This window comes from Schistocerca nitens, chromosome 6, assembly GCF_023898315.1.
Source record: "Schistocerca nitens isolate TAMUIC-IGC-003100 chromosome 6, iqSchNite1.1, whole genome shotgun sequence".
Taxonomy (NCBI): domain Eukaryota; kingdom Metazoa; phylum Arthropoda; class Insecta; order Orthoptera; family Acrididae; genus Schistocerca; species Schistocerca nitens.
In genome coordinates this window covers 85,601,866-85,621,764 of record NC_064619.1, presented here as the reverse complement: position 1 = coordinate 85,621,764, position 19,899 = coordinate 85,601,866, and the positions used below count along the sequence as shown (strand labels likewise).

Sequence of the window (19,899 nt, the reverse complement as noted above, 5' to 3'; positions counted from 1 at the left end):
GGATCCAGTTATTATTTTATTCCAGTTGCCAAGAATGGTCTCTAGCCATACTAACTAACTGGAACTACCTAGTTTACCTTCGCTACAAGAATAACTAATCCTAACAGCAACACACATGCCACCACCAACTGTGTGTAGACTATCCATTCTGAACACTGTTCAATTCTTTGCAAAAATTTTGTTTGAGCTTATCTCCGGCTTTAGCTAGCTTTCACTGTCTATCACGATTTGAGTGTCAGTGCTTTCTATTAGTGCTTGGAGCTCTGGTACTTCCCCAACACAGTTTGCAACTGTTATACCAATGGTTCCTATATCTACATACTTCCTGTGTTCAACCTGCACCCTTCGAGACTGAAGCCCTCTTTGAGTTTCCCCAAGATCCCGTAACAAAAAAAACTGCCCATTCCATGCCACACAGCCCCTGCTACCTTTGTAGCTGCCTTATGTGTCTAGTGGACTCATGAACAATTCAGCAGAACAGAATCTTTTGACACTGTACCACACAAGCGGCTTGTAGTGAAATTGCATGCTTATGGAATAGCGGACCCACGATTTCCTGTCTGAGGGTCACAGTTTGTAGTAATTTATGGAAAGTCATCGAGTAAAACAGAAGCAATTTCTGGCATTCCCCATGGTAGTGTTATAGGCCCTCTGCTGTTCCTTATCTATATAAATGATTTAGGAGAAAATCTGAGCAGACATCTTAGCTTGTTTGCAGATGTTGCTGTCATTTATAGCCTAGTGAAGTCATCAGAAGATCAAAACAAATTGCAAAATGATTTAGAAAAAGACTTCTTTATGGTGCAAAAATTGGCAATTGATGCTAAGTAATGAAAAGTGTGAGGTCCTCCACATCAGTGCTAAAAGAAATCCATTGAACCTCCATTACACAATAAATTAGTCAAATCTAAAGTCCATAAATTCAACTAAATACCTAGAAATTACAATTATATACACTTTAAATTGGAAAGACCACATAGGAAATGTTGTGGGGAAGGCTAACCAAAGACTGTATTTTATTATCAGAATACTTCGAAACTGTAACAGACATTCTAAAGAAACGGCCTACACAATGATTGTCTGTCCTCTTTTGGAGTACAATGCACTGTGTGAGATCCTAACCAGATAGGATTAACAGAGTACATCGAGGAAGTGCAAAGAAGAGCAACACATTCTGTATTATCATGAAATAGGGGAGAAAATGTCACTGACATGGTACAGGATTTGGGGAGGACACCATTAAAACAAAGGCATCTTTTGTTGTGGTGGAATCTCCTCACGAAATTTCAAACACCAATTTTCTCCTCTGAATGCGAAAATATTTTGTTGACATTGACGTACATAGGGAGAAATGATCATCAGGGCTCGCATGGAAAGATATAGTTGTTCATTTTTTCCGTGCTCTGGTCAAGACTGAAATAATAGAGAATTATTTTAATGGTGGTTTGATGAACCCTCTGCCAGGCACTTAAGTGTAGTTTGCAGAGTATCCATGCAGATGTAGATGTATCAGCTGTACGTAGCCTACAGATCTTCCACTGCAGAACTGGCCTCCAAAGTCACCTGATTCCACTGTATACATAACAGGAAACAAAGAGCTGTCCTAATAGGAGTGAGTGAAACAATAAAATCGGAGCGGAGAACTATTAACTGTGGTGTGCATCTTCATATTTTCATGGTACAAAGATTGTTCCCTAAAATTTTGGGCATGCAGCTAGCTGCATCAATTCGACTTCTTCTTCTAATAATTCAACTGAATACCATCCACCCATCTTCAGATGATCCAAGGTGACTCACACTCCAGCATGTCAATTGGCAGCAAAGAGATATGCCATATGCATGGAATCAGATCTAAGGCTGTGCGGTTGATCCACATTGTGATATTGATGTATCACTGCGAACTTACTACCTAATAAATCTGTGATGGCACAGCACTTTATTGATGCTGGGCACTTTGTGGTGTACAATAGTGTCAAAATTTTGGCCCTGACTCAGTAATGAAAGAAGCAATTGAAATTCAGTTGGTGATGAATTTAATTAACAGAGGCAGTGGCTTCAGCTTGGACAAATCATGGAATCTGGCAATTTCTGTTACAAACTTACAAAGATGGTGCAGCTCTCAGTGAAACATAGATATCAGCGTGTGGAGTGACTGTGCAGCAGTAAATCTAATTCCATGCATATGTCATACCCCTTTGCTGCCGATCAACACCTTTGGCACCTTGTTTATCTGTGGCTGCATGTGCAGCGGTGCAGTCCGCGGGTTTAAAAGGACGGAGCAAGTGGTGGAGCATCAGTCACCTCGGCTCACTCTGAAGATGGCTGGACGGTATTCAGTTGAAATGTTAGAAGAAGAAGAGGTCAAATTTATGGAGCTGCATGCCCAAAATTTTATGGAACAATTAACCATGGTGTTTGACAAGGCTTGATACTTGGACCGTTGATCTTCTCAGTGTATATTAATGACCTATCAGCATCAGTGAATGACAAGGCAAATACAGGGTGTCCCTGTACAGGATGGCGGGTATGGGCAGGCGGTGGGCGTTGCGGAATAATAGGGTAATTTTTAGACAAAGGCCATTTATTGGCTAAAGCATGATGAAAAGGGGCTACATAGGCCTAGGGAGGTGAGGGTGAGCCAGAACTTATAATGTGGCGAACATTGTTCGCGAAGCTACCGAAAGTTGTTGTCTGCCATAACTAAGTCCACAGTGCCGCAGCACCGGGAGAAGCGGGAGATGTTCAGTGCTACAGGGCGCGCATCCGACTCGCGGGTGAGCAAGAATACAAGAGAGCGGGCCCGGCGACGGGCGGCCGGGTATATTCGACGCACCACACGGCTTCCTCCACCCTGATTGGTCAGGACCGAGCAAACCGTGCGGGCGGCATGGAACTTTCCAGAGCGTTGCCTGCTAAGCGACGCCTGGGACGGTGTTACCTTGTCAGCACACGAGAGAGGCGCGTGAACAAGGTGCCCTTCCTCGGTGCTGACTTCCTGTTACTAGACCGTGGGACGAAAGAATTTACAGGCAGCTAACACTGCCGGCCGTGGCTTGGCCGTAATGGAAAAATGAAGTTACCGGTTGGAGGCTCATATAATAAAGTAAAATCCCTTATTGTCTGGCTCATCCTTTACATTCCTCCCCCTTCCGTGGGAGCGGAGAACGTACGTGAATTCGCTCAATGTAATTATTATTTGAATGTAAACAAATTTATCTTGCAAAAGAAAGTGAACATTGGCTCTCACGGAAGACGGCAGGGGTCTTAATCTATGGGAGGGTATAGAGACTCTAAAGACCTCCTAAGGGTCGCAAGGGGACTTACACATGTCAACAATATTGTGTGTATACAAGAATCATCATAAAACATCAAAACATAGTAAAACATCTGAACATCATAAAATATCACAAAATTAGAACAAAACATACAGTGTGAGTTAGGTAAACATGTCAAGTGTTCTTGTTGCTAAGTTGAAGTAAAAATATTTTTTTTTCTTTTGTTAGAATAAGTTGAAAATATAAACATATCACCACTGATGAGTCACGGCGAGGGCGAGTGGCACGAGGCGGCGTGGTGTGTTGTCCTCAGCGGGCAGCGCGCAGGCTGCCGGCGGGAAGGGGGCGTGGCCGTGGCCAGGTCCGTGCACTGGAACTCAGCGCAGGGGGGGTATGAGGGGAGGTCCACATGTTTCGAAACAGTTGAAAAGGGAGTTATCACTAAGGGAACACTTCACTACACTACACTAGTTTTTCCACATTAATTGATATCTCAGTTTCACTCTTAAAACTAAGGGAGGGCACATGCCTGATAGGTTTTTGTTTTCTCTTTTTTTTTGGGTTGAGTTTGTGGCTGTTTGTCATTCGTTTAAGTGTGCCAACAGGCGAACGTAAGAAATTTGTCCTTTTTCATGTTTTAGCAAGTCATCAATTGACGATAAGTGATCATTTGATTTATTAGATAAAGCTGGCAAGTTAGCTGACAGAGGAATCATGAAATGGCTTTCAGGTATAAAAAAACATAATTAAAGGGGCGCGAATAGTAATTGAGTAAGCCATAGTGGCATGAAAGGTTATTAATGGTGTTCCAACAGGAACCGTTTGCTGAAGATCTGCGCGGAGGCTACGTCAGAGTAGCAGCTGACTGCAAGGCCAATCTCGCGCTACGTCAGAAAGGTGCGCGGCAGATAACTTCAAAAGGCAGCGCCGCATCAGAGCTGCACGCGGCAGCTGAGAAGCGAAGTGCGCACGTAGAGCGCACGTGCGCGGCTCAGGAAGCATGCGTCGGATGTAAGAGCGAGAGAGAGCGATGAAGCCTATCGACGCTGTTCACTGCGCTGTCTGTATTTTACATTCTCTCCAAAGGGAAATAGATATGCGTAATCGATATGGTTTATTCACTGATGACAAACAAAATAGAAGTGGGATTACGCGTGTCATCACGCTAGACGCGTTGTTACCGTAGGTTCTGTTTAAAATTACATTATGCATCAGTAAATTGGTTCATAAGTGACAGATACGTCACAACCCCGTAATACAGGTCTTATGAAATCCATTTTAGCCAAACATAATTGTTACAAAAACATGAAAATAAAAAAAGTAAGGTACACAAGTATCATATTAAATTTACTGCATATTCCATATCGGTAAACAAAGAAAGTTAAGTGCCTCTTTGGACTGACCCTAACGTGTAATGACGTTCACATTATGAGAAGTTTCTCATGCATCAATGTATTTGCTGAACATATCAAGTGAAATTGACAAAGAAAAGTGACACCAGTTTTGTGCAGGTGGGGCGTAGATTGTGTCGTTGGATGTCAACGCTGTTGTTAACGAGAGGAGAGAAACAAAACACGACGATGTCCATAGTGGACAGAGGGACGGATAGCTGAGTACTCGGTGGGGCAGTTGCGTTGCTGTAATTTGTGGAGGCTCAGCCATCTTGGAGGACAGAATATCAGGAAGCAGACATCTGACAAATGGGCGGACTCTCTGCTGTGGCACTTGTCAAAAGTGCTCACAGGAACAGGAAATAACACAGGGAGAGAAGAGATGAATGGCAAGGACCCAAGAACGGGTGGATCCCCTAAGGGCGTGACACTGTTTAATCTTTAGTAGTAAAACAGCCTGAGAGTAGGCTGGGCGCAGGATGAACGCTGCTAGACTATAGTAGTCATATGGAGACAAGAGCCACTGACGCGTAGACGAAAGTGATAGGTAGGCGATCGATTTACGAAACCGAAAATTGAAGGAATAAATCGATCAGCTGGGCTCTCTGCGGGCGCTAACCGCAACGTGTAAGGTACACGGCCCTGGAGGAATTCAACGCCGTTGGTAGGGAAAAGCAAAACTCGACAAGAACCTAAGGATTTCCACAGTAGAAGCAGAGAGCGCAAGGAGTTAAATTAGAATCAACTAAGTTTAGCGTAATTTCTGAAGGACTTTTCCTTTATGAAGATACAGTGCATGGCGCATCGTTGACACGACGTTTTCGCCTACTTAACTGTGTATATGACAATTCTGCGATTCCAAGATAGCTACTTCATACTTCTTCTTCAAACTCGACTTCTCTCACCTAAAACAAAACTTTACTGCGCGACAAAATTCGTCGTCTTTATCCTCTGAACATATTGCGACTAAACTTTACTTTGCGGCCAAATTCGCCGTCTTCATAACTCCGTAGTGCTGGCCTCCTCGGGCCCAACTGGTTGCTTAAAACTCCGTCTATCCTTGCTTGTATCGCAGTGTCCTGGGACACGTCATACAGTTAAATGCTACTACTTCAATAATCGGTATTCCTTCGGAAAATACAATGGGGAAACAAAGAAGGCTCAAGGTTTTGAACAGAGATTTCCGCTTACTGGCGTTTAGCTGCGGGCTAGACGCGGTTCGCGTCTGACGTTGCCTGATCAGCTGTCGTCAGAGAGCACGGAACACTGTTCTCGTGAACTCTTCTTCGACATGGAAGATCAAAGTCTGAGCTGAATAGTTTTGTGTCTGTTGAAATTTGACAGATGAAAGTGGGTAGGATGGACTATGTCGCGAAACGGAAAAGTGAAGAAACGACACAGACAGCTAAGGGACCGCGCGGGTGCCAGCCGCGTCACGTAAGGTACGTGCCCTTGCGGGTTGTTCTCTTGTACATGCAACAAACTAGGTGTATGGCCAAAGCTTGCTCTTTCTGTGGGCGTGATTCACTCTGTTTACGTTATCTATCACGGGGGTAGGCATGTAGTATGTCCCTCCAGATAAACATTCAAATACAAATCAACATAAAGCATGGTTACATCCTAAACTACTCTTCCAAAACAATTTATCACCTAAGACATCATTATTATTAAACAAATAATTGGCAGTACTCGGGAACTTACTCTAGCATACTTGAAATCCTACAAAATGATTATCCTCATCAATATAGTAACACAGTGACACATGGAAACACTAGGCTGATGCAAATACTAAATTACTGGTGCTGGCAAAACTTTTAGCAAAATTCTCTAAATAGGTAGTAATAAAACAGTCAAAATGAACAACAATAAGATAATACATGGACTTAAGTAATTGGACACAAGTAATTAGACATAAGTAATTGGCAACTCGTCATAGTGATAAAAGACATGGCAAAACCGCAACAAAAGCAAAAGTTTAAAATAATATTTCCTTCAAACAAAACTTCCTTATCCTCCAGTTACATTTCGTAGCAAAATGAGTGTAAGTATCCCTTGGTATTCCTTTATGCTCTCGTTTGCATCTCCATACCAACTAATAGTCTTTGGTACTTCTACCCACAAGAAAACTGTCATTAAGTAATGGCAATGTTGTGTGTAATGCTATGGAATAGTGTGATGTCACGTTAATACTTCCTTTAACAAGACTCTGATGAAAAGTGGTTTTGTGTCGCCTTCAATGAACAGACCAATAATTATTAAACATGTGATATGCTGTTTGCTGTGTTGATTTGTTTTTGCAAATATTTGTGATTATCAGTCACCCACTCAATCGTTCAAGGATATGATTGTTGTTCCTTTTGTTAATTCTCTCACTTACCTGCTTCCATATAATCAATATTGCCGGCTCGACGAAGCTGGTTGCATCTCGAAGACGTCGATATGACTTACCTGTCGGTGCTTTGGTTTTTAATAAAATTAGAGTTCATTTGTCATATAAAGAGTGGGTAGGGAGCAAAGTATGTTCCTTACTACTGAAAATGTGCATAAAGATATTCAAAGGGTTCGTTATATAATGGTTAAGAATTTTCTGTGTTGAGATTCAGTGCAGCTTGAGGTGCTAAGGTGCGACACGCGTCGCCCTCGTGAGATTGTAAGTTGCTGACAGCACAGCTGGCAGTACGGCTGCGTCCGGTTTCACTAGCTCGGCGGCATAACTGGCGTCCACGCTGGGTCCGTCCTCTTGCTACGAATGAAGTTTATCTCTCGGTACTGTCACAAAATTTCCTTCCAGAGTTATGTTGTTCACGACAGTTATGCATGGAGGATGTTCTTTACTAAGGGACTCTAATAACTTAAATCGCTAGAGGTCACAAAACTATCGGGTTCCAATTCTTTTACTTAAACACTCTATTCTTCTAAAATTTAGGTAACTGGCAGGTGTTAGGCTTCTAGATAAACTGTATTTTGCGATGGCATTCCAAACCCAACTCCTTGGCTAACGCGTTTCCCACACAGCGGTCGTTTACAGGACACATATAGCGACAAGTGCCGGCTTTCTTGACGCCATATAGATCCGTTTATTAACCGTGGTGGTGATCCAACATAGCCGGAGATCGATCTGAAATTCCAACGTTTACTAATCCTGATGGTTTAGTCAATGCTTTCCAGGAAAAGTTCTCTCTCCGACAACACAAATAGATCCCTATCTTAGATCAGGCTAGTAAATTCTGTAGGGCAATATTAAGCTGGTGAATTTATTTCTATAACTATCCCTTTAGGTTTGCTGTTTAAACTGCAACGTACGAATGTACGAAGGTGTAGCGTGGCTGACGCACGTGGCGTGCTGGGCGAATGGCCGGGGGGGGGGGGGGGGAGGGGCGAGGGGAAAGGTGCAGATACTGTACGCGCCAAAGACAGAGGCGGTGGGTGGGGAAGGGGGAACTGCAATGGCCGCTCTCTCGGCAGGCTGGTGAGAGGGAAGGGAAGGGGGCCGCGTTGCCAGCTGACAGGGAGGGGCGGAACTCGCCGCATGTGAACAGCTGTAGACAACAGCGGCGGTATTTACGCGACTCCTTCCGTGGCATTTAATATACAGAAATACGTGGTACCAAGAAAACTTACCTTGTTGTCTGTTCACATCGCATCATGAAAACAATAAAATAGCGCTTGAGGAAGACTCCTTTTACTTTAGAGTAACCTGTTTGTTGTTTAACTTGGACATACTTATTCTTGTTATTATCGTTATGTGATCATTTAGCAAAACATACATGTAATAGGGCGTATTTCAAAGGACAGGTAGACGGCAGCATGTAGTCACTGATCTACTGGCAGTTACGAAGGCGTGTTACTATCATGTTTTTATGGTAAAGCTTTAGCAGCTGTGTTCGTGCACTATTCACTAAGTTAACAGGTGAAATGTGAATCCCTTTGATATATTCTAGATTAACTGATTCTTTCTCTAAGTGTTCTGTTGACAAGGACAACTTTTCCCTTAATTCCATGATCAAAGAATGATTGTGTTTTTAATTCTCGACTGCTACGATAACATTACTGGAGACGTTAAAAAACAAGACAAAATGATTACATAACTTCCATCACTTCCATTAGCATGTGACATCATAAATTCTATTACCAGTTACCAATGGTTGCCAATTCTTATGTCTACTTATAACTAACATGCACAATTTAATTAAATGTATAGTAACTACGGTGTTTTCCGTCAATTGATTCTCTTGCTTCATGCAGGACTTTTCCAACTGTTTACATACCATTCCAGACCTACTTTCTGGAACGCAAATCATAGGGGTTTGACCTTAGAGCATATCTACGTTGCTGTCTAGGCGGTAGTATTACCTTCTTTCTTGCTTTTTTGGGTGGAACTACTGGCGTAATAGGCCCGGTTTCACTATTAGGTGGGGGTGGCTCGGGTCCTTTATACAGTTTCAATCTGTCAAAATGAACGATCACTGTCCGTTCCGCTAACTGAATTTCCGCATTTACTGGTGAAGTAAGCCGGATGATACGGTACGGTCCTTCATAAGTAGGTGTAAACTTTTTGGTTCTTCCCTTTTTTACGACTGGATTGCTCAACATAACTAGGTCTCCTACTTTGTACTCTGGCATTTTTGCTTTTTGATTACTTCTCTTTAACTGTTGGGCGGTGGCTCGGGCATTGTTCCCTCTTACTTTTTTCCAAATGGATTTTAGACGTCGAGCTAGACCTTTCACATCTTTGGATTTAATTCCAGGGGGCAGTTTGTCAATTTCAAAAGGCGAATTCATAGGGCGGCCATATACTGCTTCATAAGGTGAGTACCCTGTAGCTTCATGGACACGGCTGTTATATGCTGACGTAACGTATTGAACATACTTGTCCCAGTCAGAGTGATGTTTATTAACATAGTAAGACAGCATGCGCATAACGGTGCGGTGGACTCGCTCCAGGCGACCGTTTGCTTTTGGGTGGAACGGCGTCGTTCGCCACTTTTTAATTCGCAATAACCGACAAACTTCGGTAAATACCGCAGACATGAAATTCGTACCCTGGTCTGTGAGTACAGCTTCAGGGCTTCCGTATGGTAACACCAAATTGGTGACAAAAGCACGCGCTACTGTTTCAGCGGACATATCTGGTATAGGAATGAGAATCAAGAACCTAGAGAAATGATCTATAAGGGACAGAATATACCGATTGTTTTGGGGGCTTACAGGGAAAGGACCGACAATATCTGCTGCTACTACTGCCCAGGGGATAAGTGGCTTCTGGTACCTGCTGTAAAGGCACTTTCGTTCGAGGTGGTAATGACCTCTTAACACAAGGTAGACAATTTTGTATATACTTTTGCACGTCTTTCCGTCTTCCTGCCCAGAAATAACGGGCGGCTATTCGGCAGTTTGTGGCGCGAAGGCCGTTATGACATGCCTGCAGGCTATCGTGACACTGTGCGATAATCTTGGAACGTAATTCTTTCGGGATTACTGCCTGTTTACCCAAGTGGGTCTTTCGATATAAAATTCCATCTTCAACTGAAAACTCAGGCAAAGCCACATATTTCTGACATTCGACGTCTCTTTGCTGTGCCTCCCTTAATTCTTCAATAGAAACGTCATTAGCTACGATCACTCTGACTTTTCGGCTTAATGCGTCGGCGTTTTGATGTAACTTGCCCGGTTTGTGTTTCACCTCATACTCAAATTCGCTCAATTTCAAAGCCCAACGAGTGAGCCTACTACTAGGGTCTTTTAAGCTCAACATCCATTGTAACGCGGCGTGATCAGTGATGACAGTGAATTTTCTCCCATACAAATAACATCGGAAATAAGTTACACCAAACATGAGTGCCAGAAGTTCCTTCTCAGTTGTGCTATAATTTGACTCTGCTTTATTTAGCTGTCGAGACGCATAACCAATTGGTCGTTCTTCGCCATCTATCTCTTGTGACAGGATGGCTCCTACAGCATAATCTGAGGCATCCACTGACAGTATGAATGGTTTTTCAAAATCCGGGTACGCTAGTACAGGGGCTCTAGTTAAAACATGTTGAATTTGTTGCATAGCTTTATCACATTCTTTGGTCCAAATAAAACTAACTCCTTTTTTCAATAAATTAGTCAGGGGCTTAGCAAGGGAGGCATAATTATTCACAAAACGTCTGTAGTAGTTTGCAAGGCCTAAAAATGACTGTAGTTCCTTGACATTTGTCGGTGTTGGAAATTCCTTTACTGCGGTGGTCAAACGGGGGTCCGGTTTGACACCTTCTCCACTTATTATATGACCTAAATATTGTACTTGTGACTGGGCGAAAGCACACTTTTCTAATTTTACACTCAAATGAGTCCTTTTAACCTTTGCAAAACATCCCTCAGTCTTTCTGCATGTTCTTTTATCGTTTTAGAAAAAATAATAATGTCATCTAAATACACCAAGCATGTTGTAGGTTTCAACCCACGCAGCAGCAAGTCTGCAAATCTTTGAAAAGTGGCAGGGGCGTTTCTCAATCCAAACGGCATCCTTACAAATTCATACAATTCTGTAGGTACAACAAAAGCAGTTTTATGGCGGTCCTGGGGTGCAACAGGGATTTGATGGTACCCAGAACGCAAATCAAGGGTGGTAAAATACTTACAGTTGCCCAATCGGTCCAATGTTTCATCAATGCGCGGTAACGGATATGTGTCTGGTGTCGTTACCCGATTTACTGCCCGCATATCGACACATAGGCGATAGGCTTTCTCCCCATTTACTGATTTCTTTGGCACAACGACCACGGGAGACGCCCACGCACTCGAGGAGGGTTGTATGATTCCTGCAGCTAATTGCTGCTGAATCGTATCTTCAACTACAGACTGCAAATGATATGGTATACGGTAAGGTTTTTGTGCAATTGGCCGAGCTTCTCCGGTCGGAATTTCGTGCTGAACCACGAAAATTCCTCTAATACTGGCTGCAACATTCTTTTCTCCTCACTGTTTAAATGACCTAACTTCTCTGCTAACTGACTCCTTAACGTCGACGCGACATAGCGCAGTTCTCTAACTGAAAATTTCTTTCTTCTCCTTCCTTTTTCATCTTTGTCTCGCTGCTTCTCATCTCCTCTTATTTCCTCAAAAATTTCCTGTCCACTGGCAACAATAGTACCCTTCGGTATCACAACATCTTCTACACCAAAATTATCTATACTTACTGGTATCGCAAAACCCTTCCGTCTCCTCTCCGGTCGGCAGATACTTCTCTTTATATGTACTGACTGACGATCTAAAACATCATTCTGGGTGAGCGGGTCAACCAGAATGTCTGTCTTGGGCTGTTCTTGATTTTTGACATCTATCCAGAGAATCTTTCCACTTCCGCCTTTTATCCTCACAGGGTCAGTGGTTTTTATCGCCCACATCTGCGGTTTTATGGGAGACTGTGAACGGCGCCTTTCGCAGCTCCCTCGCGTCTGACGGGGGTGCGCACTGGCAAATCGGTGAATTGCTTCGCCGAACTGCACAGTTCGCGTTCGATAATCCACTATCCCCTGATAACGGTGCAGGAAGTCATTCCCTAGTATGATGTCAAATTCACCCTTCTTTAACCTTACTACCTCCATCCTCTGACTGTATTTACCCTCGTCGATTTGCAGACTCACTACACACGAACCTGCAGGGACAATTACTTCCTCTCCAAGGCCACTGATATGGTACCGGGGTGGCTGTAACACCCTTCGATCATTTTTCTCCACAAACAATACACTAACTTGAGCACCAGTATCAACTAAAATTCTAACTAATTTGTTCCCGAGTACGCCAAATAGACTAACGTGTTCCACCTCTTTACATTTTTCGGTCCTAACCGGGTGTATTATTTTTGTCGGGGGCGCGGGTGGGTGGCGGAACCTGCCCCCCAAGCGTTTCCCTGATTCGACCCCACGTTGCGGCGGTGGCCGCGCATCTGATTAGAAAATGGAGACTTTGTGGGGCAAACATTATTAGCATGACCTACTGTCTGGCAAATAGTGCAATACGGCGCGCGACAGCGCATTGCCGTATGGTTGGGCTTCCCACAACGCTGACAAAATACTTCTTTTGCTGGGACCGGTACTGGGTTCGTTGGGCGCGGGGCGGCAGCGCAAAAACGCAACACCCCTTCGCGTAGCATTGCCAAACGAACAGCTTCAAACAGAGAAGTGGGGGAGGCTGCTTTGACTTCTCCTCCGATGCGGGGGTCAATACCGCGAACAAATGCATAAATTGCACGCGCTTCGGCTTCAGAGCGCAAAATTCTGTTTTCACTGGCATTTTCACCTAGCTTATAGGTACGACAAGATACTGCTCGTATGCGATCTGCAAAGGCATCAAAATCCTCATTAGGCTTCTGCCTAAGGGTTGATAATTGATCTCTGTAATATGCGGTACCTCTGGTATCGGAATAACGCGTACTCAATCCGCGGGCCAATACTTCAAATTCGTGCGTGTCACGCAATTCGTCCACCGTTTCTATGAACATTCGGGCTTCCCCTGTCAACTTCAGTCTGGCTACATTGACCAATAGATCATCCGGCCAGGCACACGTGCGACCCACATCACGAATATTTTGTAAAAACATAGCCACATTTTCGTGGGACTTCCCAGAAAACGTGGGAATGAAATCAGCCGCAGGAAAATTACTTACAGTCGCCATGTTAGCAGAAAGTGTGGCGTTTGTATTAGAGACAGAATTAGTGTTAGTTGCCTCTGTTTGAGCATTTGTTACAGGGGCGGAGCTAGCCACAGGTATGGAAGTTCGCGCACTAGCTTCCAGCGTCTGTTTCAAGACGCGGTTTTGCCCAAGTAGCTCCTGATTTTGTGCGAATAACTGGCGCATTTGTGCATTTATGGCCTCGAGCGGGTCTTGTGAGACAGGTGCCTCTACGGGGGTATCCCGTTCCGTCGCTCGTGTCCCTATCGGCATGTTTACAATTTTATGGGACACTAGTGACCAGAAAAAAGTAATGATTGTTACAAAAAAAGGACGGCCACAAAGATTCTCAATCCAGCGGCGGAAGATCGTCGAAGCTATAGTTGTAAGCATCGCGGCGACTTACATGGTGATGGCGGCGGTGCGACGCATTGGTGGCGGCGACGGCATGGTGCAGTGGCTGCGGCGGCGGTGGTCGGTGGTCGGCGGGCGGCAGCGGGCGGCGGCGGCGGCGTCCGGACCCTCGGGCGGCGGCAAATATGTTGGCGGCGGACGGCGCTGGCTCGGCCGGTCGGCGATGGCAGCAGGCCCCTGGCGCGTCGGTGACAGCGGCGGGCGGCGGCGGCAGCGGATGACGGCGGCGGATGACGGCGGCCCGGCCGGTCGCGCAGCGCAGCGCAGGCCCCTCGAACTCAGGCAGCGGGCAGCGCGGCGGCGTCCGGCTCACGTGGCTGACTAGCGTGGGCTGCCTCGCTGCAGCGCGCGCCCTGTGCGTGTTTAGTGGAGCAGCCACGGCCCACGTGGAGCAAACGTGGCGGCCGGTTGGCGCATTCCATGCGCGAAGTTCACGGCGTCTCGCCGGGAAAAATTTTGTGTAACGACAAAGTCACTACGGGAACGCAATCCCACTTCTGACACCAGTTGTACAGGATGGCGGGTATGGGCAGGCGGTGGGCGTTGCGGAATAATAGGGTAATTTTTAGACAAAGGCCATTTATTGGCTAAAGCATGATGAAAAGGGGCTACATAGGCCTAGGGAGGTGAGGGTGAGCCAGAACTTATAATGTGGCGAACATTGTTCGCGAAGCTACCGAAAGTTGTTGTCTGCCATAACTAAGTCCACAGTGCCGCAGCACCGGGAGAAGCGGGAGATGTTCAGTGCTACAGGGCGCGCATCCGACTCGCGGGTGAGCAAGAATACAAGAGAGCGGGCCCGGCGACGGGCGGCCGGGTATATTCGACGCACCACGCGGCTTCCTCCACCCTGATTGGTCAGGACCGAGCAAACCGTGCGGGCGGCATGGAACTTTCCAGAGCGTTGCCTGCTAAGCGACGCCTGGGACGGCGTTACCTCGTCAGCACACGAGAGAGGCGCGTGAACAAGGTGCCCTTCCTCGGTGCTGACTTCCTGTTACTAGACCGTGGGACGAAAGAATTTACAGGCAGCTAACACTGCCGGCCGTGGCTTGACCGTAATGGAAAAATGAAGTTACCGGTTGGAGGCTCATATAATAAAGTAAAATCCCTTATTGTCTGGCTCATCCTTTACATCCCATTTATCCTGGCCACCCTAAATAACTGTTTGTCCAGATGCAAATTACAAAATGTTTTAAGCAAATGTTCTTTAACCTTCAGCGGGACATCAATCAGCATGATAGCCTTCATTGTAGCTCAGTTTTTACAAAGATATGATCAGCGGTATGACTTTTTTAAATGGCACCCTGTATTTTTTATTCAGTATTTCATTTCCTCTCCTAAAGAACTATTCAAAAATGTATCACAGTGTACTATTCACTGAAACACAATGTTATTAATTACATAACACAACATTGACTTTGAGCCCAGGATCAAAAACTTGTTCACTTGCTGGAGTTGTCAGAAAACAAATGAAAACCAAGTAAAAACATAACACAAAATTGACTTTGACTCTCCTGTGCCACTGCCAAGGAGTAGAACATTCAAAGGTGTTCAGACTGGTGACCCTGAACACCAATACACAGTTGCACTCGTTGAATGAAAGAATTATTTACTGCTTCCAGTGTTGCCTGCTGAAGAGAATTACAAGCAAGAACGATACATTCCTGCATGTCCTCTGGAGTTGTTGGAATATCACAATAGACGTCTTTAATGCACCCCCAAAGAAAAAATCCAGAGGATTTAAATCAGGAGACCTAACAGAATAAATAACTGTTCCTCCTTGACCAATCCATCTGGCAGCATATCTTTGGTTCAGAACACAACGTGCACGCAAGTCATTATGTGCTGGACATCCATCGTGTTGATACCACATAAGCATTCTGGTGTGTAGTGGCACTTCATCCAGAAGACGAGGAAGAATTCGTCTGAGGAAGTTGGCATACACTCTGCCATTTACACTACCATTGATGAAACAAGGGCCAATAATTGCAGTACCAAGCATCCCACGCCAGACGTTAACTCTCCATTGACGCTGATGTTCCACCTGTCTAAGCCATCTTGGGTTGTCGCTGGACCAATAATGTATTTCCTTGTATTTACCTGTCATTTGTTTGAGAAGGAACATTCATCGGTAAATAGAACATTGGAGAAGGAGTTCGGGTTGGCGAGGATTTGCTGCTGTGCTCACTGACAGAACTGTACACGATTCTGGAAATCATTTCCATGCAATTCTTGATGTAGGTGTACATGGTACGGATGGAGCCAGTGACATGTAAGAATATGATGTACACTGGTTTTAGGAATGCCAATCTTGTGTTCAAGCTGTCATGTGCTCACATGTGGATTCATAAGAACGGAAGTGAGAACAGTAACTTCGACATCTTCATCTCTGCTTGTGCTACAATGATTGTGTTGTCATGGGTTGAAACTTCCTGTTTCCTGAAGCGTCACAACAAAACAAGGAAACATCCATCAGGAAGGTGGGTTCTTGTCAAGATATCGCTCTCTGTACAGTTCCGCTGTCTGGATAGCATTTCGCATACCTTCAACAACAACAATAAAAGAAACATTATGTTGATGCAGTTTGTAGGAAGGACAGCCTTTACTGTATGCCTACTCTACGCAACAGTATTTAAAAGGACTAAACTACTGCACTAAATGTACCCGTACATAAGAAAACAGAATTGCAATCACTGTTCTGCTAACTTACATTCCCCATAGATGAGTAGCATTTCTACCTTTTCTTCATTGGTGTACATTCTGCTTACACAACTCTTCAACTGATGATGGTTGACAGAATGATGGGTGTGTATTCTACTTATGTTTACATTTGTCCTCTGTCAACATCAGCACGTGGATGTGTTCCATTACCCCGAGTACCTGCACTAAGTGCTGGAAGCGTCAACATCAATGTTGTGTTATGTAATTAATAACGTTGTGTTTCAGTGAATGGTACACTGTGATACATTTTTGAATAGGTCTTTAGGAGAGGAAATGAATTACCAAATAAAAAATACAGGGTGCCATTTAAAAAAAGTCATACCACTGTTCATATCTTCATAAAAAACAGAGCTACAATGAAGGCAATCATGCTGACTGATGTCCCCCTGACAGCTAAAGAACATTTGCTTGAAACATTTTGTAATTTGCATCTGGACAAACAGTTATTTAGGGTGGCCAAGATAAATGGGACACTCTGTATGGTAATGTTTGCTGATGATACAAGTAATTTGATCAAGGGCATCAAATCCTCAGTGCAAACTACAACTAAAACAATAACACGCCAAGTACATAAATGGAGATTGGTAACTGTTCTAAGTGTCAAATATGACATCTGTCAGGAGAATGAGAAAAATGCTGTATCTCTGCTCATATTTAACTGATTTGAAACCACAGAAATGTGCTACTCACTTTATTACCACAAAAATAATGTGACAAAGTAGAAAATAAATACTTTATTAAGGAAGTTCTAAAGTGCCTTTCCAGGAAGCTGACTGGTTCTATGCCTATAAGTAAGTTTTTTATTAGTTAATTCTTGCAAAGTAGAAAACAACAACAACTACCCACTGTTAATAACACTATTTATTTACACAAACTGCACCATTACCAGTTTTGAAATGACGGTTCAGATTCAGGAGGCTGTTAATGTTTATATTACATTTGCTGTTTACATTATTTTTTGGCTTTTTCCAACAAATAACATATACAACAACTGTAATATAAATATGAAAAGCTATCTGAAGATTAACCTGTCACTACAGAATCAGTAATGGTGATATTTGTGTAAATAAACAGCATTATTAACAGTGGCTGGTTGTTGCTTCCTTCTCTGCAAGAATTAACTTGTTTTCTGTGCACAGGCAGGGTCTCAAACATGTCAGATTTTGGCAAAATCACAGGAGAAAGTTTTGTCATAATGGAAATGATAGGTTCCGCAAAAGATGCTCAGAATGGTGTGGAATATCATGGCACATGGGGCTCATGACAAAGACTGAAGGCACAGTCAAGAACAGAGACAGAAACTATAAGAGTGTGACAGTACAAAGAATTTAACACTCATGCAACGTGAGTGTAGGCTGAGTAAACAAGATCTGGGCTCATGCTAGCATGCAACTGACCTTGGAGTACACATGTTTGAATCAGGAAAGCTACAATTCCAATGTATGCAACACTAGTGCTGCTTACTATGGAATTGCAGATCACTCTGATTGTCGAATGTGAACAACTCCTCATCTGACATATATGAGTCTGGAGGGAACACAAAACGCAGTATTATATTGTTTGCACTGTTGTTGCTGTTTTTTTACCTTTTTCACCATGTGATATTGTGTTCCTAGACTTGTCCTACATTACAGTATAGCGTTTGTAGATGAATGTACACTCCTGGAAATTGAAATAAGAACACCGTGAATTCATTGTCCCAGGAAGGGGAAACTTTATTGACACATTCCTGGGGTCAGATACATCACATGATCACACTGACAGAACCACAGGCACATAGACACAGGCAACAGAGCATGCACAATGTCGGCACTAGTACAGTGTATATCCACCTTTCGCAGCAATGCAGGCTGCTATTCTCCCATGGAGACGATCGTAGAGATGCTAGATGTAGTCCTGTGGAACGGCTTGCCATGCCATTTCCACCTGGCGCCTCAGTTGGACCAGCGTTCGTGCTGGACGTGCAGACCGCGTGAGACGACGCTTCATCCAGTCCCAAACATGCTCAATGGGGGACAGATCCGGAGATCTTGCTGGCCAGGGTAGTTGACTTACACCTTCTAGAGCACGTTGGGTGACACGGGATACATGCGGACGTGCATTGTCCTGTTGGAACAGCAAGTTCCCTTGCCGGTCTAGGAATGGTAGAACGATGGGTTCGATGACGGTTTGGATGTACCGTGCACTATTCAGTGTCCCCTCGACGATCACCAGTGGTGTACGGCCAGTGTAGGAGATCGCTCCCCAAACCATGATGCCGGGTGTTGGCCCTGTGTGCCTCGGTCGTATGCAGTCCTGATTGTGGCGCTCACCTGCACGGCGCCAAACACGCATACGACCATCATTGGCACCAAGGCAGAAGCGACTCTCATCGCTGAAGACGACACGTCTCCATTCGTCCCTCCATTCACGCCTGTCGCGACACCACTGGAGGCGGGCTGCACGATGTTGGGGCGTGAGCGGAAGACGGCCTAACGGTGTGCGGGACCGTAGCCCAGCTTCATGGAGACGGTTGCGAATGGTCCTCGCCGATACCCCAGGAGCAACAGTGTCCCTAATTTGCTGGGAAGTGGCGGTGCGGTCCCCTACGGCACTGCGTAGGATCCTACGGTCTTGGCGTGCATCCGTGCGTCGCTGCGGTCCGGTCCCAGGTCGACGGGCACGTGCACCTTCCGCCGACCACTGGCGACAACATCGATGTACTGTGGAGACCTCACGCCCCACGTGTTGAGCAATTCGGCGGTACGTCCACCCGGCCTCCCGCATGCCCACTATACGCCCTCGCTCAAAGTCCGTCAACTGCACATACGGTTCATGTCCACGCTTGTCGCGGCATGCTACCAGTGTTAAAGACTGCGATGGAGCTCCGTATGCCACGGCAAACTGGCTGACACTGACGGCGGCGGTGCACAAATGCTGCGCAGCTAGCGCCATTCTACGGCCAACACCGCGGTTCCTGGTGTGTCCGCTGTGCCGTGCGTGTGATCATTGCTTGTACAGCCCTCTCGCAGTGTCCGGAGCAAGTATGGTGGGTCTGAAACACCGGTGTCAATGTGTTCTTTTTTCCATTTCCAGGAGTGTAGTTTAATAGGACCAAATGAAAATCAAATAAAATCACTCATACAGGCTGCATGACTTTTATGGATAAAAAAAGGGTCTGTAGAGGACAATGAAACAAACAAATAATTTAATAAAGTTAGGTTAAGACACCAATGGTTTCCCCAATGCAATATATGTCCAGACAATGTCATGCAAATGTTACAACACTGTTAATGTCTAATGCTATGTTTCAAAATAAATACTACAAATGAGGTATAAATTACAAAGTCATAAACTGGCCTCATTTGATTTTATCACCATTTCAGATTCCCAAGTACTGATAAACAGCATCTCGGTAACAACTGTATTAGTTATGGCTTATTGATACCACGGTCTC

General features: G+C 44.7%; 1 protein-coding gene across 1 annotated transcript in view; it reads left to right on the top strand.

Moving 5' to 3' along the window:
- Nucleotides 1-19,899, top strand: part of LOC126262593 (synaptic vesicle glycoprotein 2B-like) — a 229,077-nt gene that overhangs the window by 179,933 nt on the left and 29,245 nt on the right. The window lies entirely within an intron of this gene.